Here is a 27,617-nt window from a genome sequence, read left to right as displayed (position 1 = left end):
GTCCGTAACCAGCTCCATTCACGAATGAGCAACCGGAGTAAAGGCAGCACTGTCCACCCACCTAGAGAGGGTACGTGCAGAAACACGAGAGCATCATCATCGCAGTCAAGGGGCAACAATACACGGAAGCCGCATCGCGAAGGCTTAGAACGCATAAGCTGCTTCTCGATTTGCTCTCGGTCAACACGACAGAGCGGACTTCGTGCTACTGACTTCGTCAACTGTCTTCGTGGTATCCCAGTCCGTTTGTTTAAAACTAATTATTCCTTACATGATATACGGTTTACGAACAGGAAGCGCATACTTTACAACAATTTGTTTAGGCTTAAGTATGTTTATTAGCGCTACACTAAGCTTATTAATTACCTTATCGCCTGAAAAGGTGTCGTATAAGTGTTCTTAAGGCAAGAGGAGACAGGGTAGAATCCTGTAGAAGAGGGTTCTATCCTAATCCACAAGCTTAAAACCAATGTCGCATCTGGCATAGATGAAATAGGGCCCGCGGAGTTAAAACTGATATCACTATTCATAATAAGAAGTTTGATCCTTCATTATAAACCTCACCTTGACCACAGCCATTTTTTTCCAGACAGTTAAAAGTGGCCAAAGTCACTCCTATATTCAAAGATGGTGAACGTAACAACCTGTCCATCTATCGTCCCATATCCGTGCTTCCTACCGTATCTAAAATACTCGAAGGCGTAATCCGTGAACGACTCATTTCTTTTTTCGACAGACATCAAATAATAGCAACCAACCAATACGGCTTCCAAAAGCATAGGTCAACTGAGCAAGCTCTGGCATATATCAACGAAAAGATATTCGTAAATATGAAAAAACAGAAAATACACACTCGGTCTTTTGCTAGATATTCAAAAGACATTTGATTCAATACATTTTTATTTGCTGTTAAAAAAATTATAAAGATGTGAAATTCGTGGGATCGAATTACAAATTCTGAAAAACTACTTGCATGATCGATATCAAATAGTTGGCATCAATGACATATTACCTGCCGAAATGAAATTGAAACAAGGTGTCCCACAAGGATCCCTACTTGGCCCGTTAATATGTGTTGTATACATAAATGATATTGTTAAAATACCAGGTTCTTCTGATATTGCTATTTATGCAGGTGACACGAATATTTTTTTTCTCATCAGACAGTTTAACATTTCTGAATCTATTGTAAACGAATATGTGGTGCATCTTTGAAACTGGTTACAACAAAACAAGCTGCGATTAAATGCCACAAAGACAACCTATATAATTTTCCGCCCAATCAGTAAGCCCTAAACGAAGATATCAATCTCAAATACGAAGGTTATTTATTGCACCTGTACATAGGCAAAAGTTCTTTGGTGTTTGGTTCCAAGAACAGTAAACTGGTCAGTGCAGGTAAATCATTCAGTTACGGCTTTGGCACGAACAGTCGCATGCCTCTATAAAATATCACACTTAGTACCAATATGTCTAAAAAGAAACATGTATTATTCTCTATTCTATTCAAAACTAACGTATGGAATCATGGTGTGGAGAACAAACTCACAAAACAATTACAATAAGCTTGTTGTCCTGCAAAAAAGATATTACGGTGTTTCGAAAATATTTAGGAGAAATTCCAAGAACTGCCAACTTCCTCTTCATTTTCAAAACACTCAATACTTAGATCTCGCCAGATGCATTACTTTAGACTTCTCCAGATGGTACACAAAAACAAGTTATATGTAGATGGTGTCGCAGAAAATCGTCATTACTGTGTACGGTGTCCACTAAGGCATACACCCAAAACTAGGAATAATTACAGCAAACAATCGGCCACTTATCAAGTACAACATGTCTTGAATATCCTAGCGGATAATTTAAAATTTAACACTAGTGCAACCATAATTAAGACTGCAACCAAGATGACCTTTATAGAAAAGAAAGTGAGATATGACAATCACTAGGCGTGTCTCATTCTAAGGAATTTAAACTGTATCGTGTGAAGGCATAATTTTTTCACAGACATGATGAACAATCAGACAAGAAATGTGTCGTGTTCTATTGTATCTGCTGGTAACAGGTATTGCAGAAAAAGTTTTATGTATATTGTATAACTTGGGATTCTCGTTATTAGAAATGTAGAATGTTTGGTATTTTTCCTAATTTACCTATTTTTTCTCTCTGTGTTGCTGCATCATATTGCTAAGCACGCATATTTAATTTGAACATGTCCTCTGCATTGAACTCCTCTGTTGTGAACTTCAGAGCGGTAGGAGCCCTCGTCCGGCAATCAATGCCTTTAGCTCCTGCCCCTTCAGCAGGAATTGTAACAGCGTCTGCTGAAAAATAAGGCCTTCTTCTTATTTTTTCTAATGACATTATATACTCAATGATGATAATGATGGCGCATACCCCCGCGGGGATACAACACCCTCCCACCGCCGCATAGTGTGTGTGCCACAAGCAAACACAGGGTTGAAGCACACCGTGACACCGCTCGTGCTCGTAGTTCGACACTCTTTCTTTGTTGGCGCTGCCGGTAGATGATTTTCTTGCATTGCAGGCTGTTTTAACAGACCTTAGCACGCATTTTTGGGACAATGCTAGCACAGCGGTTTCTGCAGTTTCTCGAAACGCCTATGCGGAAGTCGTGCTCCTCGTAGCGACTCCCTCTGATGCACCGTTTTTACATGCCCCAGAAATGTCCATGCTGCATCGTGGCTTCATGATGATCATGCCGATTGGGTAGTCCTCACTACTTTTACTCCCGACTTCGAGACATGGTGGTAGCAATGAACCATATGTCCATAGCCTTGAAACCACGGTTTTCTGTCCGTAATGCTTCTAATTCTAACGGCCCCCAGGTGTGGTCATCAACGCCGTTTCCAATGGTGCTTCAACCGTCGCAGCAGCTTCAGCAGCCCCGAGCTTCACCAATACGGTGCGCAGCGTAACTTTAGTGTTTGTCTAGCTTCTGTATGGAATGCATGCCGAAGACGGTCTCGAACAACTTTCGAGGTGTTCGCTTTGGTGCGGTATCTCTTGTGGCCTGAGTTCGCTGACGTTCCTTGATCAGTTTTGCGCTTGCTTTTAGGTGCCCGTGTTTTGTTTTCTTTAGACAGTGTTTTTTCCGTGATGAGTGTCAACGCAAGATACGGCTCTCCCTTTTCTCAATCAAGCTTCGCTGCTTTCCCAAGTTCATCAGCACTGATGAGCAGTGGTGGTTCAGATTTTCCAGCTCGAGTAAGATGTAACGACTTACATTGGCGCACCCGTGAAACCTCGCACATTTCGGCGATGGGAGTTATTTGGGTTTGGGGAATTTCCGGGAAGGATACGCCCTTCTTGAAGTCTTGAACAAAGATGTACTGGAACTCCTCCCATGATTGCGGGTCAATGAGTGATTCTTCAGGGGACCGTAGTGATTTCGAGTGGATAAAGGACATTTCAGTTTCCCCTCGCACCATGGTCGATAAAACGTTTGTGCCGTCTTTTGTGACAGGCTTGGGTGCCCTTTCCGTGAACGAGTACAAGAAGTTTCTGCGCGTCTCTAGAAAGGTGACCATTTCAGAAGAGGCCGTAGATTTTATATTGGGCTCATTGCTCTCGAGGCTTCGTAACCAATTGTTGAGGCAAGCGCTCCCTCAGAAAAACCAGAGCATGTTGGGATCCACCTCCTCAACTTCCTGTTCAATTTTATCTTCTCTTAATAAAAAATGTCGGAGTCCAATTCTGTAAGATAATTTCTGATTTGATGAAGGTCCTCTAAGTTAGCATTCAGCCACAATACATGACGAGATGCTGAATGTAACAGTTGGCTGCTATTCATTAAAAATTATCTTAGTCGGTACACATGTGGTTCCTCAACGCACGCAGAGCGTCCAGCTCACCAGCTTGCTCCTCCACAGCTGTAGCATTTGTGACAAGCATGGAGGGCGGGACGCACGTGGGTTGTCTGCCTCGACGAGAAAGTTGCGGTTGGTCTTCGCTGTCGGTGTTGGTCGAGTATGGAAACTTGGTGACCCTCCAGGCAGACGGTAGATACGCCGGTGTTGACGTCGGTGTCCTCGACGACCTCGGTCTCTTTCAGTTCAATCACAGCAAACCATGAAGCCAGCTGCCGCAGGGTGGGTGGGTGGCGAACGGTTTTCGGTCTCACTGGCCTGGAGCCACTGGCATCCCTTCTGCTTTCCCCGTCGGTCACTGGTCTTCTTTCCGGGTGTGTCACACCAAATGTTAAGGTAAGAAATGACAGGCAGCAGGGTTCGGTGTCATCTGTGAACAGAACGGGGTTCTACACTTTGGTGGCATTATTATGAACATGATGATGATAATGATGGGGCATATCCCAGCGGGGAATAAACAACAAGTGGAATAGGGTGTTGGAAAAATTTTAGGCCCTTTTTCTATGGTTCCAACACGCTGATGCGTAGCTTTACACTATTTTTGTGCTCCAAAAAGGGCGTTGACCGACTGCAATGCCCTCTGCTTTGTTTTGTATTGAGTGTTTAATAGGTGTGCAATAGGTGTTCTGTTGCAAAAAAAGCAGTTGGGTGTTGCTACGTTTACAGAGGTTTTAAAAGGGTTTTCTAGGATTTGTTTGGTTTTGCTATGGTCTTTCTACGCGAGGCTAAATGCTGAAGGGTAAGGCCAAGTTTATCTGGATTTTACCGGGCTTTTCGAGTGTGTCCCCCCGCTGACCGCAAATCCTAAAAGGTAACAAGCTAGGTCAACCCCCAGTTCCGCTGTTTCTCCAGTCTTACACTGTTCGTGCAAGTTGCGGCAATTTTTCACGTTTTAGTATACAAAAAAATCCATCACCTATAAAATAGTATGGTGAGTGGTGCGAAATGCATGTGCCCCTTATGCTCACACTCGAGTAGTGACGAAAGGCGGCTGTCACTGTTATAATATCATATCTGAGGTGGGGCACTCTTCCCAGGCGCCGCAGACTTGTTTTTATTTTTTGCTGATGCCCCCAGAACCAAGCTTGAGCGTGGACAGCGCCCCTGCAATAAATTGTTCCAATTCATAGTGTTTTAAACACCGTGAGTTAAAGGAGCCATGAAGAGAAAATGCAAGTTGGTTTTATTCGAAAGATTTCGTGTTTTATAGTGCCCCAGCGCTTGTCCGGATACAAACGGTGCTTTATTCACTGAGAAATTAAACACTTTAGGTTAAAATTTTGATTTTCCCGCTCAATCATGCGTTTTCGTGGTCCCAAGTGACATCACTGGAACCGACCGCTCTGCAGCCTAGAGTACCTTCATTCACGCATCCGCCGTACAGGGTAGAGACACGTATACGCTGGCGCCGCCATTTTCGGTTGCTCGCTCGCCGCCGAAGCAAGTCATTGTGTCAAAACCGCGCTAAAATTATCGCCGAAAGGCCGTTTACTGAAGAAGTTTGAATCATATTGTCTGTTTCGCGTTGCTAGGTGTCGTGGGAAACGAAAAGAATAACGCGTTCAGCCCGTTGGCCCAATTGCGGCGGCACGGGACCGTTCAAAGGTTGTCTCCACCCTGTACAGCGGTGTTGGTTTGTTCCCGCGTTTTTTTACGTTCCGTAACCTAGATGGCGCCTCCATACCGTGGCAAGCGTTTGGTATGTTTCTGCCCGCATTTAAACCTGGCTTGTTTTTGTTCTGAGAGAAAATATTCGTTCCCCGAAACAGTGCTCGCTCGACAAATGGGGTCACGTAAGACACCGTTGCTTGCGTCAATCGGCCAGTGTCGTCTGAGACAACCCCAAGCCCCGTAGTGCTGTGCAGCTGAACCAGCATGCTGTGCGCAGTACGAACAGCAGAACGCATCAGTACTTCTATGTTTACATGTGCTTTCGTAACTTCCACTGTTTGTCCCATCATTCTTATTGCTTTGTAAAGAATGTGCCCTAAATTTAAGCGCAAATCGCTCGTTCGTATAGTTTGTAAGTTCTACCTAATTTGCGTCTGCTTCTGCCAGCCTCCGCCAATCGCATAGCTTAGCTCATGTGACGACATAGGTTTTGTTGCGGGAAATAAGCTGGTGGGTCGCATGACCATTCCTGTTTTTCCTAATTATCCTGTTTTTCTGTTTACGTTAAAAATTTACGTTAAAAGTTTACGTTAAAAGTGGTGTCAGTATGATTCTAACGAGACAATCTTTTGAATGAACCAAACTTGTGTTTTCTCTCCACGGCTCCTTTAAGAACACTCCCCTTCAAGAAAATGTTTTAATAAACCCCTGCAAAAGGGCAGAAAATACCTCCACAGTAGAAGATTTTAAACCTTTTTTCTTAATTGGAGGCCTTTTGTGGGTCTTTTTTGTAGTTTTTACCAGCCTCATTTGTAGCTTTACAGGCTGTGGAGACCACCGTTCGTACGGTGACCTAGCTCGCACTCGAGACTCGGCCACAAGGCTAGCGCCACTGAAAACCACCACGGACAGCAAGGTGGCATACAGGTAGCGAACAGCCAGGAACACACAGGACACAGAAATCGCCAACACCGACGTTAATTTCCACCGCAGTAAGGAACTTTTGGCGCATCGCTCTAGTACCACCAGGACCACACTGGTCAGGACGGGATAAACAGGCACGAGGCGGGCAAAGATGGTACAAAAGGAGCAACACGCCCTTACGCCTGCTCCCACAGATGGCTGGTTTCCCAACGCGAGCCTTCCTTCATCGGCCACCTCAGAGCACCCTGCCAGAAGTACCCGGAAAAACCGTTCACGTGAGGGGCTCGGCCGCGCCACCGTCGTCATCCTCCTGTGGCGTGGAAACACACGGCCGCAGCGGGGAAGAGAAAGACCTCCCTTCTATCGCCTCCACGGCGAGCCTAGAGCGATAGGAAAGTTGGCGGACCTGTAATTCCCACATCCCTCCCAATTAAACCGAATCCCCTCGATCTCGAAAGATTCTCGCCAACGATGATCTTACCGTTTGTTTCGCTGCCTTTCACACTTCTCGAGCAGATGCAAAAAAGTCAAACATACGCAACTGCCCTAAAGTCCATGTTGTACCACACAGCCGCCACATAGTTCGCCACAATCCGTCAGTTGACCCGGGTTCGTCAGTCTGCACACAAAGCTGGCGCGTGCACTGTCAGCTTCACATGGTGTGCCATCCACGCTACGCTGGGCTGTTTGAGGACAGGGCCCAGGCAGCAGGTTGCTCTGGGGCGGTCACTTCGCGCAGCGGTTCACCCCGAGCCGACAGTGCGTTTGCTTGCGGCACCGCCCGCAGCTTCCGCTGCTTACGGGTCAGCAGTGACGACCCTTGATGACTGGACCCAGCCTGAAGGCCCGGTTTGTAGTTAAGCCTCCCAGGCGGCTAATTAGCCATGCGCCAACGGATGATTGCCCTCTGCGGGCCACCTGCGCCAACGTGGAGGAAGGGCGCTATCAGCTGACCGCGGGAGCCGCCCCGCCGTGCCGCTCAGTCGCTCTACGGGCGGCGGTTTGCTCTTTTGGCGTCAACAGATGGGTTCTCGTTCTCCCAGTGTTGGGGCAGGCCCGGCTGGCTGGCAGCAGAACTGGCGTGGTGGGCCACGTGGTTGAAGGATCGCTCGGGCCCTGGGTAAGCGGGCTTGAACCCTCCGGAGACGGTAGCCCATACGCTCAGCGAACTCGCCTTTTGCGGCTGCGGTAGCGGTGCCTAGGGAACCTTCTTTCTGCATCTCCCTCCAGCTCGCCATCTCGGGAGCACGAAGAGGGATCGTCGGCAGTTTCTTCCCCCTGAACGTACTCCTTCAGCTCGCCCACGTGAATGGGGTCACCACTCCGACCCGATGTGGGGTGTTTCAGCTTTTATTTTAGCCGCGAGATCCTCTTGGAGACAAGCAACGGTCCGACCTACCTGGGTGCGAGCCCGGCAGGGAACCCTGCGCTAGCGTCGGAGAGCGCGTGGTTCCGTTTCAAAACCGTGTCGCCAGGCTTGTACGCGACGTCTCGATGAGCTCGGACGTAGGCTTGTTCTGGTCGGTCCGGGCATCACCGGAGCTGCAGTTCGCCTACATGATGGTTTCCGCCAACGCTCGCACAAGCACCGCGCGTAAGCTTCATGTGCTGCATTCGCGGGGACTGCATTCGGCCGCCTGGTCAGAACCGCGCTCGTCGGCGTGTTAAGCTCCCTGTCGAACACCAGGAACCCTGCCATGAAGCCAGTGCACCGCTTCACGCTTCTGCGCAGAGCGAAGCGGATTGAGCTCAAGTGCACTTCCCGGTCTTGTTTTATTTATTTATTTATTTATTTATTTATTTATTTATTTATTTATTTATTTATTTATTTATTTATTTATTTATTTATTTATTTCATACATACTGCAGACCACAGTAGGTCCAAGCAGGACGGGCATTTGGTAGATATACAGGTACAAGAAAAAGAACAACTCAAGGGCACAAACAAATGCGATTACTCTAAGGAATGAGTGCAGAATACCGTTCGCGTAACGTGTTCCAGTCAGACATGGTCCGAGGGAAAAACGAATACATAAACGTATCAGTTCTGGCAAAAAACGGGGTTAGTACACTCTAAGAAATGTGGGGAGTAGTTGAAGAATCAAACAGCGTTCCTATTCCTGCCAGGGTCGTTTGACACCGTCCGCACCACGCGTGGCGTTAAATGGCGTGTTCACTCTACTAGGAAACCAGAATAAAACTGCTGGCGAACTCTCCCCAGTCTTGATGGAGCTAAGCGGCGGATGTACCCCTTTCGCGGGAGAGAATAGAACAGCGTACCGACTCTGTCTCCCATCGATGGAGTTCGTAAATCCTCCGCGAGAGAGAATAGAACAGTATATCGACTCTATCAACTTCAGCTGCACGCTTTCAAGTGTGCAAAAAGGCAGACGCCTCTATGGCGGACGCGAACTCTTTGAAATCGTATGAAAAAGTAGTTACCTAAACAGCCACAGCACCGGGACATGAAACAAAGCGTACTTAAAATAAAGTGCAGCGTATTCAAACGAGCGTGCGAGGTAGTGTTACACGTCCTCTATGAACGCAAGGGTGTCCGTCGGACTACTTGAGCGTTGTACCATTGCGGGGTCTTTTCACCGCGGCGGGGCTGGCGGACGGACGCGTCTCTCGGACGTCTCCGTCTCTTTTGTGGTATTGAAACCGCCGTAGTACTCCTGTACGTGTCTGTGAGGTGCGTTTTGGTGTCGGTGGCTGTGTTTGAAGTATACCTGACTGGTGGAATAACATCGTTTGGCTGCTCCGGCCGCCGCTGAAAACGTAGGTCACCATTTCAGTTTTTCTTGCGCGGTACGGGAGAGCTCGCCCTCGTTCCCGCCAAAACTTCAGCTGTCGTTTATAACAACTGGCGCTCGTGAGTGCTGCTTAGCGTTGTTGGTTCTTGCGAAGAATTAAGTGGTCGCATACATGTGCTTTCATTTGTGTGACACCAATTCTAGCTATCCTTTTTCCGGCTTTGTGCTTTTGAACAAGCGGCCATGCTCCCATCGCAGGTTCACGACGTTCAGCATGCGTTGAAGCAAGACTCGTGTGCAGTATAAGAGTTGCGTATTTATTAAGCTGGCTTCTTTAAGCACTGGACACAAGTACGATTGGTACACGCGATTCGCATGCGACTGATCATTACGACTGTCGCCAGGAGTAGCCGTACGCGTGAATTTGAGACACATGGCCCGATGCGCGCATTCGATGTGTCGTCGGCGTCGCTCCGCCCACTGTTTTAAGTGCGAATGAACTTCTTAAGCGACCCTGAACCTGCGTCCACCGGCGATGTTCGCGCACGTGGAGATGGGCGCGCGCAGCCTGGCCGCTGACATGGCACATACCCACGTGGGAGATTGGCCAAGAATCGGGCGTGAGAAGGGCTAATGCACCTGCTTAAAGGAGTACTGACACGAAATTTCAAAGCTGAGATCCGCTCTAGCAATCAAGTACAACGACAACACAAATAGGTGTCTGTGAATAAATGCATCTTTCTTTCTTTGTAGTTGTGTGTGCGTGTGTGATCTCTCTTTCGCGAACATTACCGAACCGCGCAAATTCAACTCGTGCATTCGCACTTTCAAATTCTTCCCCTCGGGGAAATGCGGGGAATTTTTTGCTCCATGGTCAACTACGACGATCGCTGAGCTGAATTTGTAGATTCCGCGCGTTTTTTCGCAAGAAATGGATAAAGCAAGCAATCTAAAGCGTTTTCTGCCTTCCGGAACAGTCCGCGCACACGCCGGCCGCGCCTGCCAGCTCGACATACTCAGCGGCTCGAACCGGCGCAGACCACGGCAGCAATCGCTTGTCGCTGCTCTCCCGAATCAATCTGATCGCTATAAAGAAGTTCCACATGCGAAAAAGTAGGTGTTAATGTGGTGAAAAATTGTGCTAGGGATTGTTGTCAGGGCTTATTTTAAAAGCGGCGATCAGATATCTGCCGCTATGCAAGCCTACGCTGACCGGCCGTGGATGCCGCGGAGCGCGGTGCGCCGGGCGGCCGAGAGATGGCGATACCTTCGCGGAAGCATCTAAACAGGCTACGCAGATGTCTTGGTCACCGATCGCTCAAACGCCCGTTATAGCCGAAATAAAGTTTCACATGCGAGAAAAAGGATGATAGTGTGGTGAAAAGTTGTGTTACGGATTGTCATCCGCAGTTGCACAGATAGCGGCGATCAAATGTCCACCAGAATGCTAAGCCTAAAGTTCCCAACCCCCGAGCCGACCCGAGCAACGCAAGCCTGTTGCGGGTGGTTGAGGCTCAGTGGACTCTCATTGGCTGTGGCCTCACGACGACCGCAATGATGGCACGACTGCATCTGGCTTGCCAGTCGCACGTCGTGAGCCTCCTCGGACCAGCGAACGACCCAAAACAGGCCCTAACGATCAATCTTAACGATCAGTCGCATGCGAATCGCATGTACTAATCGTACATGTGTCCAGCGCTTTAACCTCTAGCTATGAATTAGGCTTTCGTTTCATTATCTTCTTGAGGAACGTAAATATATTGTCGAGCGACAAGGTAATTACACTGCCGCGGGGCTTATCCGCCAGTTCCGTTCCAATCTGGCGCGTCTGACGAGGCAGAAGTGAGCGACGGTTTTAAACCAGTTTATTACCCAATCAGTTAGATTTGTAGCGTGGCTTAATTTAGTTACCCCTTAAAATATAACGCAGTCAAAGGTCACAAGGTTTCAATTCAACCTCCAAGTTGGCATAGATGTCTTGCAAAAAAATTTAAAAAAGAAGAACGTGAACGTTTGTGCGTTCCGAACCCATTGTGTAGTGTGTTGCCTTGTAGCCTCTGGTCCCGTGTTGTTAGAAAACAATACTTACGCTAATAAAACGTTGACGGCACGACATTTCATTGCGAATAATTGTTTATGTGGTTACAGTAGCCACAACAAAATTTCACGGAACCGCTGGCGTGTTGCTTTGTTTATTGAAGTTTTTTCTTATTACCTTGCGCCACTGCAATAAGAGTGAAGCCCATTTTCGATGAAATTCCGTACTGTTTTCTCAAAAAAGAGCCAAGTAACTGCTACCGTAAAACGTAGTATTAAAAAATGAATACTGCAGTAGTTTTATGTTTCATAGCGAGTGTTGACATGCTAGAACTTTAGGCTGAATATTTTCACGCGGACATGTGGTAAAACTGGTGCTAGGTGCTGTATTTAGTAAGCAGCGTGCATTTAGCATTACAGTGAACTTTTTTTTACTTATTACAGGCGCTACGACGTAACGGTGTTTCCCGTGGATGTTTCCAGGGCTATTCTACAATAGTGCTGCTCAACAACATATTGTGATCGCCTGGCGTTCGGCAGCAGAAAGAGAGCAAAGATGTCTGATGCGGCAGACAGCTGTAAGTATTAAACACTTCATCTTTGGTCACTTTGCCATAGTCATCTGGCAAATAAAAATGTGTCTTTTAGGCTTAATGGTGTCATTTGCATACACTTTTGCTTTCTAGCATCAACTGACCTTAGTTGTGTTTTATTATAAATGTCATTAGAGACATAACATAACTGCGTCACCAACTTTCTGCTTGATTAAAAATGTGTCGCTTCCACTGCAGTGCATTAATGCTGTAGCTTTTTCAAACTGCCAAACACTGCAGTACTTTTTAACAAACTTATTTGGTCACGAGTAAGATTCGATGTGCAGCTTCAAGATTGATGGGGATTAGGAATGCGGCTGTGCGGCGTTTATTTTCTGCTTGCCTCTTGTTACTCTCCATGATTCGGCCTTGTTACTGTTCACTGATCCCATGATTAATTCCAATAATGAGAGGCTGACAGTTTTGCTGTAATATTGCTTGTCTTCAAGCCACCCTCTTTGATAACACCAAGTACTTGCAGGTTGGCCTGAGGTTGCAGGTTCTCTTGTTGGTCTGGCTGCTTTTTCTGAAAGTGGTTGGAACAAAAGAGGAGGAGGACCTTGTTGGTTTCAAATTTGAATAGAAGATCAGGATCCCGATGCTTTAAATTAATCCGTGCTCTCGTTCTTCTCAGATGGCTTTTCAGGGGCAGTGCTGGTGAAAGAAAAGCCAGAGGCCTTGCTCTCAAAGCTGGTATGCATATTTTTCTTCTGTGTGTTGAGTAAGTGAAATCCAGTGTAGTACTTGTGAATTAGGCTCAGCAATCACCATCACAGCAGTTCAAATTTGCTAAAGAAGGCAGCATTTTGCCTCATCAGTGGACAATTTTCAATGTCACATTGACGAATCGTTAGCACAGTCACTAAAGTGTTAGCTTCAAGTGTATAGACTACTGATTAACGATTCGTTTTCCTGAGAATCGCTTTGTACAGTGGTTGGGTAAGGCAGGTCATGCAGTGAATGTGTCCACTAAGGAAGGAAGAGCAAAATACTGTTACTCGTGTTTCTTCTGGTACTTGCATTTGTGTGCTTTTTATGCAGGAGCCAGGAGAGACTTCCCTTTACTCCAGGATCTTGTTCTCATGCCAAACTGCGGAAAAATCTGGAGCCGTGACCGTGCACTTCGAAGAGCTCCAGCTGACGGCTATGGACATACTGGACGGGTTCTCTTTGCTTTTGGCGGTCTACGGGACCTTCAACATCCAGTATGCCCCAAAGACAAAGCGGACCTGTCTGCTTTTTGAGATTATTCTCGGCCTACCACCGACAGAGCAGATGGTTTCGGTCATAAAAGCAGCAACTGCAATACAGATGGAGCGACGTGTGTGAGGATGTCAAAATAAAGCATGAAATGCAGTGTGAAAACGATTTGTCTTATTTTTTTTGGCTAAGCACAAACGACAGCTTTTTTTGTAAAGACGCTTTGCCATGTTTTCTTGTGAAGTAATTTTACTGTATTTCAGTTTGTAAACATGAAGTAAATATGGCTGACACTAATGCTGTTGTGGATGCTAAAGTGTAGTCTTGTTAAAGGTAACATCGTGCTGCCTCTGAATAGTAGAGTTCGGCAACCCGCAGGTAGTGCATAGATCCTGCTTCAAAGAATACATTAGTTCTGTCGAGTAAGCTAGCCCTCCTTGAGGAGGCATTATGGGAATCTGGTTGAAAGAATACAATGATTCTGAAAATAGTACGCTAACCCTTCCTGGTGAAGTATTGCAAAATGCTGTTTGGTGGAATAAGGTAATTCTGAGGGGTGTAAGTTAACCTTCTTGGCAGATGTATAGCAAGATTCTGCTAAAGAATTGTATAACTCCCTGACTAGAGGAATTTTTCGACCCGTGGTGAGGAAATTGCATGACGTGGTTCCCGCAACTTCTGTGAGAATACCTCGACCCCCTCTCCGCGAGAGGCCTGTGACTCCATTGTGAAGGGTAAGGCTACTCTGCTTAAAAGGGAGTTGCCTGATGCTGGAAAAGGGAATCGTATATGGGACAAGGGTTTCTATTCCCTTTGGGAATTGCTGGGGCTCCTTTAGTTCTTAGAGTGTAAGTTAGAATGGAAGTGCCGAGTTCGCCTGGTTGGGGTTGGAAGAAAAGATAACTACGGGGGTGGGTCTACGGACAGTTTGCGGTTCAGCAACAAAATAAGAAAATCAAGTCGCAAATCATGCCTGCGTGATTCAAGCGTGTGGATGCCGTTATCAAACATTAGCTGGGTTGGGAAATAGGTTCGGGGGTATTTGGAGTATATAAATCCAGTTGGCTTCCTTTGTATTCGTTCAAGTTTAATAATATTAACCTTTGCGTGCGGGTCCCATACAACACTGGCGTATTCTAGTTGAGGCCTTATATATAATAAATAGCACAGGAGTTTTAATTTTGAAGGAGAATTGCGCAGATTATGCCTCAAGAAACCAAGTTTACGAAGAGCGGCTGAACATATGTTTTCAATGTGCAAGTTCCAAAAGAGGGTGTTAGTAATTGTTATTCTGAAGTATTTGTAGCTGGTTACCTCTTTCAGAGAGTCACTTTCTAATTTGTAGGCATAGTTTATTGGACCTTCCTTACGGGTAAGCTGCATATAGACGCATTAATGACTATTTAGCATCATTCCCCACATACTACACAATTTTTAAATATTTGCATGGTTATTATCAAGTTCAGTTTGATCACCAGGACAGTTAATTTCCCTGAATAGAACACAGTCGTCCGCAAACAGTCTAATCTGACACCAGAATCAATAACATTGACGATGTCAATGATGTAGACAAGGAACAGTATTGGACCCAAGACACTCCCTTGTGGTGTCTGATTCCTGGTGCTGATTGGTGAAGAGATGCTGATTGGTGATCATTTATGGAAACATATTTTTCCGGTTACTGAAGTAATCCGTGATGCAATTCACCAAAACGGCTGGAAGGCCCATGCATTGAAGTTTTAATATACGTTTATCATGTGGAACCCTATCGAAAGCTTTACTGAAACCTAGAAATATTGCATAAATTTGTCCACTGTTATCAAACTTTAAGGCTAAGAGTGAATGACCGTAACTAAATGCGTAACTGTGGAATATCACTTTCTAAAGCCATGTTGTTTATCAGATAGGATTGAGTGTTCATTTGAAAAGTTGAAGAGTTGGTTTGCTATTATATATTCGATTAGCTTGCAGCATGAAGATGTCATAGAAATGGGACGATAATTTTTAGGTGACAAGGGGTCACATTTTTTAAATACGGGAGTGACGCGGGCGGCCTACCAGTCCGGTGGTAGTGTGGACGCAAACAAAGAGGAGCGAGAAATGATCACAAGAAATTTTGCAACATTTTCAGCGTATCGTCGGAGAAAGACGTTAGGTATGCCATCGGGACCACAAGACGCTTTGGTTATGAGTTTTAACAGCATAGACAGTACACCAGGATAGGATATAAAAACGGTTTCATGTGGATAAAACACTTGATTAACACTGTCACAATAGCTGGTACAAGAAAAAACGCTTTTAAAGTACAAATTAAAATTCTCAACAATAATTTTCTCGTCTGTCACAATTGAACCATCAGTTTTTATATCTGTGATAGGTTTGCTTTTTTCTTGAGAAACTTCCAAAGTTTGTTTGGGTCAGTCCTTATATATCAGGCAGAACTACTTTACAATAACGGTCTTTCGACTTACGAATGGTCTGGGCTAGGCTGGCCTTGACGTCGTTCATAACACCAGAAAGCGCATGTTTCTTCCATACCCGTTTCAATTTTCTTCAAGGTTGATTATGTGGTGTGTCCTCCCAGGTGTTTGTTTATTATTCTTCTTTTTCTTATTTAGGATGAATTTATAAATACAGTAAAGGGAAATGGCTTTAAACTGTTCCCATAACGTGCAGACATCATTATTTCCAAACGCAGCCAAGCATGTTTCCAGGTAGTCAATCACGGCCAAGTCGTCGGCTCTCGAATAGTTTTTGATGGTACGTAGTGATGACTTTTTCTTACTAGAAATCTTTGATAGGGGAATTGAAATAATAACCAGGGAATTATCGGATAGCCCTTGCTCCACAGAAACTGCGCAGTCCTCATATTCGTTATTGAGTAACACTAGATCCACATGGGTACTAGTGGACTATTGCGTTCTGTTCGGTTTATCAACAACTTGCTTGAGGTTGTGCGTAAGCATGTCATCGAAAATAGTTTCAGTAGCATTCTTTTTTGATGGGCCTGTTACAAAACCTTCCCAGTTACCTCCAGGCCGAATAAAATCGCCTACTAACAGAATTTTGCTGTTCCTGAAGTTGGACATGTGATGTTGTAACACTTCGATGGAAGTATCGCTATTAGGAGGTTTATAAAGCTGCATATAAAGTAAAATTATGGCTCAAGCGGATACCCTGGTGCATATACACTCAGTATCCTGAAAATTGTGAATGATTGTTGCCTGGAGTGATACGGACAGCTACTCCGCCACCCTTGAGGTCCTGTCTTTCCGAAATAGAGTGTACAACGGAGGGAATACATCATCACTTATATTGGGACGCAGCCATGTCTCTGTAAGAACCGTGATATGGGGGTCGTGTTGCAGCAAGGCTATTTCCAAGAGATCAGTTTTGTTACAGACACTCCGGGCATTTATATTAACTAATGTTAAACCTTTATTACTTTGGCTATGTTTGTGGTCGATAAGAAGGGGAGCACTTTTCAATCCCGCATTATCTGTGGGAACGGTAGACTGATTTAGGAAGACCTTTTCCCCATTTCGTGGATGGGTCTGAATTCTTCTCCTGGGACGACTTTTGTTTGCTGCAATGGTTTTTTTAATTGGTTTTATATCTCCAGCTTCGTTGTCTCAGACGTGCGTTTGACCGTCAATGTACATCTTATCAAAAGCCATGTACACCTTCTTGCCTTTAACAGGGTGAATTTTCGATCTTTGCCGAATTGTTTTCTAACCTCACCGATCCTACGAGAGAAGTCTTCGCCTATAGATAGTACCGTGTCTTTCAGTTTGAACCCATTTTTTTATTAATATATTACTGGCCGACTTTTACCTGCTTTTGATCTGCCCAATCGATGTATACACTCAATATCGATGGGTTCCTTCAGTTTCATGATATTCTGGATAATTTGGTTGTTTTAATGTTGTTCAAGAGTTTTGCTTGTCTCATTTTCTGCTTCAGCAAGACCGTACACGATTACGTTAGACCGCCTGGTCTGATTTTCAAGCTGGTCAATCTTGTTTTCAAGGACGACGATTAATTTATTCATCGAACAAAGCTGGTCCTGGCAGATGGTCTTTTTAGCTTCAAGGGCGGATAAAGCATTTAATTTCTTATCGATGATAGATAGCCGCTTCTCCTCGATCCCTTTGATTTCTCTAGGAATAGCCCAAACCTGCATATACATTTCCTCTAAGTCAGAACCCGGGTTGGTTTCAATGTCACCACTTAGTAAGAGGAACTTTTTTAATATACCCTGAATGCAACAGAGCACACAACGCAACCATGGGCAAGGCAGCACCAAGGAAAACGGGTCGTTTGAACGGATACATTTTTCATAACGTTTTCCTACCTGTACGAGAAACAGGAAAGGATTCTGGGTGATCCGCATGCTGGTGCCGCCAATTCGCCCAGTAGCCGAGAAGTATGTCGTGCTTCTTAAAGCCGCATAGCATGGTGTCTCCGCCTGCCGGTCCGGGTAGCAGCAAACAGCGCATGCGGTCACCGAGTGTTGAGGCCGGCTGTTTCATCGGGACGAAATCCGGACATCAGGCATTAAGATGATAGCGGCTTCGCAGATGTGCGCAGTATTCGTTAATATGCAGCAGCTCGAGCATCCGGTGAGTGTGGATGACAGAATCGGGGTGACCTGCACGAGAAACAGGAAATGATTCTGGGTCATCCGCATGCTGGTGCCGCCAAATTGCACACGCCCCGAGCAGTGGCTTTACGTCTTTATTTCGGTGTTCTGTCACGTTATACTGGAGGTTGTGGGAATCGTGGAGAACCGCGACCCGCGATCCCGAGCCCGCGCGAGCTTCGGGAGAGACTTAAGCGCTGAAACCGGTCCAGCATTCCGCTGGTTCGTCGGCGTCCCGGGGGTCTACCGAGAGATGGCACCACCGAACTGTGCGATCATAGGCAAGCATAGGCGCGCGGGCGCGAGTGCGCGAACGTGTGCGCGCGGGAGACGAGGAGAGTCTCGGTGGAGACCCGGTCGGAGCTGGTTCGGCGGAACATCGCGGGGGTGGCAGATACATGTATCTCAGGTGGGAACTTTGTCGCGCTTCGTGAGTGCCTGCCTCCCGTTCGCGATCACGACCCGGACGGCTTAATTCGGGAACGCCGTCGAGCCTCGTGCTCGCATGCTTTGGGAATCCCCAAATGAACGGCTGTGCTTCGGCACTACTGTCTACTGTCTTCTCGTATCAACGAACGTCTCTGGGCAGCCGTAGGCATGGGAGCCCGCGTGGTTGACACGCCTGGAGCTAGCGTGGGGGCCTACGCCCGAGCACTGGCAAAGTCCCCGAGAAACCCCCTTATATCCCGCATGGCGCCCGAATGTGGGTCTCGTATTCAGACGAATTCGAGCTTGCTAGCTCCCCGAGAAATGCGTTGTTGCAGTCGCAGCCCGCTACGCTTTGTAAGGAAGACTTCGGACGAAACACCTCGGGCTAGTCGGTTGCAGGCGGACAGTTATAGTGCCCGATATAGCCGTTACGGCAAATGTGTCAACCTTCCTACACGCATCAGGCGGTGCGTCCGAAGGATACCTCCGAGCACTACAGTCCTGTCCCGCTTTCGAGACGGGAGGTACGTAGGCCTTGTTCCAACATGGCGGCGGGTCGCCTTCCTCGTAGCGCCGTACCAACGCAGTCGCGCCGGCGGCGCCGGTTTAAGTGTCCAGCAGGCGCGGCGGACACTACCGAGTGAGGGTGCGGCGTTTGGGAGTTCGCCAGCCGGCAAGAGAGCGGCAACTGCGTTTCGAATCCGAGGCGGAGTGTTAACCGATTTGGCGCCTGACAAAGAGCGAGGGGGATCGCTGTCGCTGAAGAATCAGCCTTTTCTCGCTGCGAGTGGAAGCGGGAGCAATAAGACCGTTGTCTCCGCGCTTCCGGAGTGCGTGCGTCTCGATGCCGTGAAGTCTGCGCTCGAGATTGCGTTTAGGCTATAAGAGCTTTGCGCGGCTGGGCAGCGGGCTTGTTGGTCGCGAGAGATCGCCAATCTTAGTAAGAGACGGACTCTGATGATGATGATCGTTGGATGTTTATGGCGCAAGGCCAACTGGGGCAAAGAGCGCCAAAACAATAGTCGATGATAGGGGTGAAAGCTTAAACACTAAGTAAAATCAGCAAAAACAAAAGTAAAATCACAACACGACAATGAGCATGGCTGGTGTATAGGGCCAGATTTCATGATGCGTGATAGGAAATGAGGTTTAAAAACTTCACGTCGGACAAATACTCAAACACACGTTTCAGGGAAACAATGGCATCATCACCTAGGAAAATGATGGGTGTAGGGGGATATGTTGTCTGTAGAGTTCTCTGAAGTGTTTGTGTCGTGTTGTGTGAAGTGCCTTGCATGTGATTACTATGTGCACTACGGATAGGGCCTCTCCGCACCTGCCGCACTGGGGTCTAGGAGATCCCGTCAGCAGATACGAGTGCGTCGCATGGGTGTGCCCTATCCGTAGCCTTGCCAAGGCGACTTCTGTGTGTCTGTTGTGTGAGTCAGTTGTGTACCGTCCCAAGTGTGGCTTTATTACGTGTAGTTTGTTGTCTGTCTGTTCGTCCCAGTGTGTTTGCCATGTTCTGCGCAGGTGCTGTTTTATGTGAGGCTTGAGGTCTGTATATGGTACGCTTGTTATGTCGACAGTGTTCCTGAGTGCAGCAGCACCGGCCCTCTCGTCCGCCAACTCGTTCCCAGCGATCCCAACGTGTCCTGGGACCCAGCAGAGGAGCAGCCGATGCTTCTCCGCATACACCGACATGATAGTGTTGAATACAAGATTAATTATGTGGTTTTTGGGGGGTTTATGCGATGATAATGCGCGAACAACACTCAAAGAATCTGTGTAGATGATAGAATTGGGAATTTGATTTTCAAGGATATGTCGTACAATCAGTAAAATTCCGTACGCCTCTGCTGAAAAAATTGTTGTGTGCACGCTCATGGTTCTGGCTGCATTGAAATTTGGACCATGAGCAGCGCACGACACCATAGTGGAGGTTTTAGAAGCGTCACTGTAGAATTCAGCACGTGGGTATTTGAACTGCAAAGAAAGAAAGTGCTGAAGTATTGCAGCTCGCGGTACCCGATTTTTGTCAAGCTTTATAAAAGAAAGGTCACAGGACACAGGGCGAACTTGCCAAGGCGGTAAAATGTTTAAAGAGGATGACCTGTACACGTCTAAAAACGAAGCACTCAGATCCGAGGCTCGCTTTCTCGCTCGAAGTGAAAAAGGCGGAGTAATGGACGGGCGATTTACAAACAGCACAGATGTGGATGTATCGTTAAGGACAGGATAAAAAGGGTGGTTATTCTGAGATGAAATTTTAAAAGCATAAAGCAAGTCTATGTACGTTCGCTGGTTTTCAAGGCTCCACTTATTACATTCAACATATAGACTCTCGACAGGGCTAGTGCGAAAAGCACCCGACGCAAGCCGTAGCCCCCCGTGTAGTACTGGGTCAAGCATTCGCAATGCTGTTTTACTCGCCGACCCATATACCAAACTGCCATAGTCCAAACGAGACCCAACCAAAGCAGTATAGAGCCGTAGTAGGAGTTCTTTGTCAGAACCATACGAATGATGGGAGAGAACCTTCAGGATATTCATTGTTTTAAGACATTTTTGTTTTAGTTGTTTCATATGAGAAATAAAGGAAAGTTTTTCATCAAGAATTATACCGAGGAACTTGTGTTCTTTTTTGACCGGAATCGAGACACCATTCAGTTTGATGTCTGGATCTGGCCTGATCCCACGCCTTTTGGAAAACACAACTCAAGTGCTCTTGACTGGGTTCAGCTTAAAACCGTTCTGATCTGCCCACCCTGCTAGTTTGTTGACACCAAGCTGGACTTGGCGTTCGCAGATTGACATATTGCATGATTTAAAAGATATTTGCACATCATCTACATATATTGTACAGGAAATGGTTCGTGGCAACGCCTTTCGAAGTGAGTTCATCTTGACAATGAACAATGTCCAGCTCAAAACGCCGCCTTGAGGCACGCCGTTTTCCTGCAGGAAAACATTTGAAAGGGCAGTGCCAACTCTCACACGAAAGGTTCGCTCCGCCAGGTAGCTACGAAGTGTATCAAACATATTTCCCGAGACACCGAAGGCTTTTAGGTCGCAAAGTATCCCGTATCGCCAAGCGGTATCGTAGGCTTTCTCGAGATCAAAAAACACCGTAGCACAAAACTGCTTATGGACAAACGCATCCTTGATATACGACTCAAGGGCGACGAGTTGGTCGTTTGTGGATCGCCCCACCCTGAAGCCGGCCTGGCAGCTCTCGAGAAGACCATTGAACTCTAAGAAGTACACAAGTCTCCTGTTGATCATCTTCTCGAGAAGCTTGCCCAGGCAGCTTGTGAGGGCGATGGGTCGATAACTGGCGGGAGAAGAAGGGTCCTTACCCTCCTTCAAGAACGCCACTACAATAGCCTCCCTCCAAGATTTTGGGATGGGCCCCGAAAGCCATATGTTGTTGTATAGGTGTAGTAGTGTTTCAAGAGTGTCCGGGTGTAGGTGTTGTATCATGGTGTATGTAATCTTATCTGCGCCGGGAGCTGAAGGTTTACACGTGCTCAGTGCAGCCCTCAACTCATAGAGTGTAAATTCAGAATTGTAACCGAATTTTGACCTGTTATTGTCATGTAGGGACTTCTTTTCACAAGTATTTTTATGTTTCAGAAAAGTGTTTGTGTAGTGTGCAGAGCTGGAAACGTGTTGAAAGTGTTGTGCAAGAGTGTTAGCCTGGTCTTCGAGTGTGTCCCCTGTTGTACTGACCAGGGGCAGTCTATGTGTATGTTGTCCTTTAAGTTTGCGTATTCTTGTCCATACCTTGTGTGCATCTGTGTATGAGTTAATGGATGTAAGGAAGGTGCGCCAACTCTCTCGTTTTGCCTCACGGCGCACACGTTTGCCGAACGCCTTGGCCCGTTTGAACAAAATGAGGTTACCCGACGTGGGGTACCGACGAAGGATACCCCACGCCTTGTTCTGGGCCTCTCGCGCCCGCCTACAGTCCTCATTCCACCACGGCCTCCGCTGGTTGCGCGGGGCTCCAGAGGCGTGGGGAATGGACCTTTCGGCGGCGTCGAGGATGTGCGCCGTGAGGAGTTGGGTAGCTTCTTCAACGTGTAGGTGTCCTATGGATGTGTGGTGTAGTTTGGATGTCTCTGTAAATGTATTCCAGTTAGCTCGTGCTTCATTGAACCTATTATGGGAAGATGGACTGCTTGGGCCTTTGCTTATGTATGTGAGTGAGGTGGGGAAGTGGTCACTGCCATATGGGTCAGTTCCCACTCCCCACTCGACAAGAGGAAAGAGAACTGCGGAGCCAATAGCCAAGTCAAGACATGAGTATGTGTTGTGACCTATGTTATGGTATGTAGGCTGTTTATTGTTGAAAAGGCATGCTCCCGAAGATGTAAGGAATTTTTCTATCAGGCGACCTCGGGCATCCGTTCTGGAAGAGCCCCAAAGAGAGTTGTGAGCATTAAGGTCGCCTGTAAGGATGTATGGTTCGGGCAGCTGGTCAACCAGCGCCTCGAAGTCGGAGCTCGTAAGTGAAACATCAGGAGGAATGTATATGGAGCATACCGTTATCAACCTATTAAATATTATTAAGCGTATTGCTACAGCCTCAAGGATAGTGTTCAAGGTGACAGGGTGGCATGCTAAGGATTTTCGGACGATTATGGCCACACCGCCAGAAGAGTGTGTGCAGCCATCCCTGTCTTTCCTGTATACCAGGTAACTATTCAAGAAATTTGTGTTCTTGGGATTCAGGTGTGTTTCCTGAACACACATTACACTTGGCTGATTAGCATGCAGAATCTCATAGACGTCGTCAAGATTATTTAGAAGGCCTCTGCAGTTCCACTGTACTATGTTCTCTCTTCCCATTATTAAGTGTTCGGAGCTACTGGACTGTTGTTTATGTGTCGTCTTTCGAGGCTGTGACTCTCGTCTTTTTTGGCTTGTCGGGAGGCTTTGGCGTCGGGACGCGTTCCTTGCGGTGCACCGCAGACAAGAACGGACCGACGTCCATTTCATCCTCGGATATCCTCGGAGCGCCTGAGGGATCAGGCTCCTTCGACCGCGAACCCTTTGGGGCGCGCTTTTCCTTGCCCGCAACCACCGAGGGGTTCAGGAACGCCTCGGATGGCACAGGCGGTGCGGTGGGGGTGGGAGCTGCCGCTGGCTCCCCCAAGTCCATCTCCTCTGCGCCCTCGCCTGCGGCTTGGGACGCTGGAGTGGAAGTGGAGGATGCAGCATCGCTTCCACCAGACGTGGTTGACCCCACAGCCGCTGCTGGCTCAGCGAGCGGTGCGGAGACGGGTTGGGCTGCCCGAGGCAACCCAGGGGGGGGCGGGGGCGGGACCAAGTCCGACTCGCGGTACTGGGTCCCCGCAGAAACCACATGCCGCTCCGCCCCCCGGCGAGCTGCGTCGGCGTACCTCCCCAGAGGGAAAGAGGCGAACCTCTTCCGCGCCTCTGGGAAGGTGATGTTTTCAGTGACCTTGATGTTAATGATTTTCTTTTCTAATTGGAACTTTTCACATTTTCTGGAGTAGGCCGCATGTGGGCCCTGGCAGTTTACGCAAAGAAGTTGTTGAACGTTACAGTTGTCAGACGGGTGGTCGTGCTGGGCGCATTTTGCGCAGGTAAGTCGGCCGCGACAGGAGTTTGTGCCGTGCCCGAACCGTTGGCACTTGAAACAGCGCCGCGGGTTCGGGATGTACGGCCGGACTGAACATCGGATGTAACCTGCATTGATGAATTCTGGAAGGATGGACTTGTCAAAGGTTAGGATGAGGTGCTCTGTCGGTATTTGTTTATCGTCTCTGCGGATGGTTATGCGCCTGACCGCTGTTACGCCCTGACTACGAAGGCCCTCCAGCAGGTCAGCTTCAGATTCATTTAGCAGGTCATACTCGGAAATCACGCCCTGGGAGCTGTTTAAGCTGCGGTGGGGCGTGACTCGGATTGGCAGATCGGCGATGCTGGTTTGAGCAAGAAGTTTATTGTCCTGATCCTGGCTACTGACCTCGACAAGAATTTCACCGGTTCGTTGTTTTTTGGCCTTATACGACCCTCCAACAATACCGTCAAGAAACTTTGAAATGAGAAATACAGACTGTGAAGCAAGAGGTTTTGATTGGTCTACAGATTCCATCACGATGAAGCGAGGATAGTTGTTCGGTTTCGGAGGACTCAAGTTAGGAAGTGGTGGAAAAGAAACTTCGGTGCGGCCCCTTTTCGGGGGCCGATCACGTTTGGGGGGGGGGTTTGAAAATGCCATATAGCAGAGTATAACAGCAGGGAGACTGGGGTACTTTCTTCTTTGACCTTACCCTGGTAGCCAAAGAGGTCCCGGAGCTCCCTGCCTGGTAGACAGACAGGGAGCCCATCCGCCGGAGCTTGACCTGGGCTCCGACGGCTACCGTTCGTGGTTTCTAACCCTCCACCTATAAACACATCGCCACGGTTGGATCCAGCTTATGTTTGGGGGCTCGGGGTCCGCGGTATCGCCAGTACCGTCACCAAGATTGCTCAAGGTGCCCCGTGCGGGGAGAGACGGACTCTCAGGCGGCCTATACCGGTGATGTGCGCCCGTAAGCCGCTCGTATTGCGGTTGGCGCTGGCTTTACGGTAGCTTGTATTGCTGCGAGTGAGTTGCAGGAGCCCCGCCTGCTTAATGCTGACGCAGCTGTGCCGACGAACGCACCAGGCCGAAATAACTCGGATGGCGTTTTGATGCCGATAACACGTAATAGTCAGGCGAGCTGCCTCCAGCTGGGCGTGGCTGCTGGAGCACAGTTTCTGGACTCGTGATTTCGCGAGCAAGCGACCGTGCAAGTGCGAGTACCCTCAGTCATCTTTGTTACCCTATTTGTCGAAGTCGTCCATAAGGTTTCGGCCAGTCACAGGAGATTGCGGAGTCCCGCTGCTCCCCACTTCAAGTTTGAGAAACGTTTCCACCAGTCGGTGATAGCGAGGCACACGGGACGAGCGCTGACTTCCAACTGAATTTTTATTACAGAAACAAGCCATATTAATACCAACACGGAGGCACACACCTATGTTGAAGCAATTCGACACGATAGGTAATCTATATCTATGGGTAATCTATAGGTAATCTATCGTGTTGAATTGCTTAATCGTAGGTGTGTGCATGCGTGTTTGTATTATTATGGCTTATTTCTGTAATAAAAATTCAGCTGGAAGTCAGCGCTCGTCCCGTGTGCCTCGCTTAAGTCTTTGTTTCTGTCGCGCTGTATTGTTAAGAGAGCGAGACCTGCAGCAAACGGATACCACCGGGAGCCACGCCGGTCACCACTGCCACGGACAGCGCGGATGGCCTTCTGAACCACCGGCGGGGCCGAGCGCGACCCGAGGAGCTACCACCGGTTGCTGCTCGGGACTACCGGCCGTCAGCCAACCATTCGGGAGGACCTGTGGCCGAAGCCGCCACGGAACCCAGGAGGTGGCGGGATCTGGCGTCTACGCGAGCGGCGCGAGACTTCGGCAAGCCGCATTGATCGCGGCCGTTCCTGTTGCCGCCACGAGCTGGGAAGAAGGGCTTGCGTTCGGGCTAGTTGGTATTCCATAACGTTCATCTTAAGCGCCGAAAAAAACAGGGACACCGTAGACAAGGACAAGCGCTACTTCCAACTGAATTTTATTGGATCACGGTGAAATTTATTGCAGCAAAAAATACAAGAGATACAGAAAAGTTTGCGATTATACACAGATTAAAATAACGGAATCGCTTGCCGCTGTCCCACACGTGTCAGCTAGTCATTACCACGACCAGTTCCTTTTTTAAGAAAGCTGCCTTTAGTTGCATTTCAGCTGCCTCTACTATCTCACGCATGCGCTGATCAAAGTCGCATGGCTGGTTCATTGAGAATGCAATGACAGCGATTGGTGATGTAATGTTCGCGCGATCTGATGTATGGCTAGAAGCTGTTAAGGCGAAGGCTCGCAAACTTTGTGAACAAATGAACTTGTCAGGGCTGTCCAAACAGATTGAAAAATGCACCAAATGGGGCTAGACATGTTTTTTTGCGTAGAAGACACATAAGGAGGGGATGCTTTTTCGAGTGATATTTTCAGAACGGCACACCTGGCAGAAAGCCGTAGTTCTGTTTCTACAGAAGCACCTTCTACAGCTGGACGTTGGAAATCCCTTTCGTACCAGAAACTCGGAAGAGGTCTGTGACTTCTTGACACAGAACTCGCACTGTACATTTAATGGGTTTTCTGTAGATATCAAAGACCTTTATTACTCCCTGCCACATGACCGAGTCCTGGAGTGTGTCGAAGAATGCATTTTTGAGTTTGGTGCAATATCCTTTCAAAATAAAAGTGGAGTAACAATGACAGGGTTTCTCGACCTGTTGTCGATGTATCTGCAGTCCACCGATGTTTCCTGGAACGGCAAAACCTTCATACAAAAAAGGGTGTCTGTATAGGGTTTTGTGTTGCTCCAGTGCTGAGCGATCTTTTTCTGGGCCTGATTGAACGGGTGCTGGAGGGTAGATTCATGTCAACAAATGTCGTCAAAGTGTACAGGTTCGTGGATGATTTTTTGCGTGCGTCTAGCTTTGACAATGATGTGAGATCAGCACTGCCAGTTTTCGAAGATTGCCTGAAACCACTTGAGATAACTTACGAAGTACCAGAAGGTAACGCGCTGAAGTTCTTGTAAAGAGCCTCATGTTTTCGGACAACCAGGTTTGCTGGAGTTACGCACCCCGCAGCCAGAAGCCCCTCTTTTCATTTAGCTCTGCACACACCAAACTGGTGAAACGCTCAGTAGCAACTATGTGCTTCAGCAATGCTCTGAAGAAATCCTGTGTCCATCATGTGCAGAGCGCTGCGGAGGCGCAGGTCTCTCGGCTGAGACGGTCAGGGTATCCTCAACATTTCGTTGTGGCAGTCGCTGAGGCTGTTCGCAGGGGTGAGAAACAGATAATAAAAGCGGCCAAAAAAAATGAGCACGACTGCAACGAGCGCCGTTGGACGGCAGTTATTCCGTATTTGCACGGTATTGCAGATCGGCTAAAGCAAATAGGGCAGAGGGCTGGGGTTCGCGTTGTAATGTCCGCACCAATCAAGCTCGAGAGGCTTTGCAGAGATACATGTCCTGTGCAAAGAGAACCTACTGGTTCTAACGTTGGACACCAAAACAAGTGCGTGAAATGCGATAGAGGGGTTGTGTACCGTGTTCCGTTAGCCTGTGGAACGGAATATGTAGGGCAGACGGCACGGTGCGTCAACTCCAGGTTACGTGAGGATCAAAATAACGTACACAAAAGAAAGGATGGTTACCTGTCGACTCACTGCGGTGAATGCCCCTAGTGTGAACCCTACTTTAAAAACTCTGTGATACTGTTTCACGACTCTGCTCAGCGCACGCGTGAGATAGTAGAGGCAGCTGAAATGCAACTAGGTGATTTTGATTATATCAGCACGACATCAGTAGCCTTGTTGTATAAGGAGGCAGCTTTCTTAAAAAAGAACTGGTTGTGGTAATGACTAGCTGACACGTGTGGGACAGAGGCAAGCGATTCCATTATTT

Source organism: Haemaphysalis longicornis, unplaced genomic scaffold, assembly GCF_048455015.1.
Source record: "Haemaphysalis longicornis isolate Haplotype H1 unplaced genomic scaffold, Haemaphysalis longicornis Haplotype H1 scaffold_13, whole genome shotgun sequence".
Taxonomy (NCBI): Eukaryota; Metazoa; Arthropoda; class Arachnida; order Ixodida; family Ixodidae; genus Haemaphysalis; species Haemaphysalis longicornis.
This window is presented reverse-complemented; position numbering follows the sequence as displayed.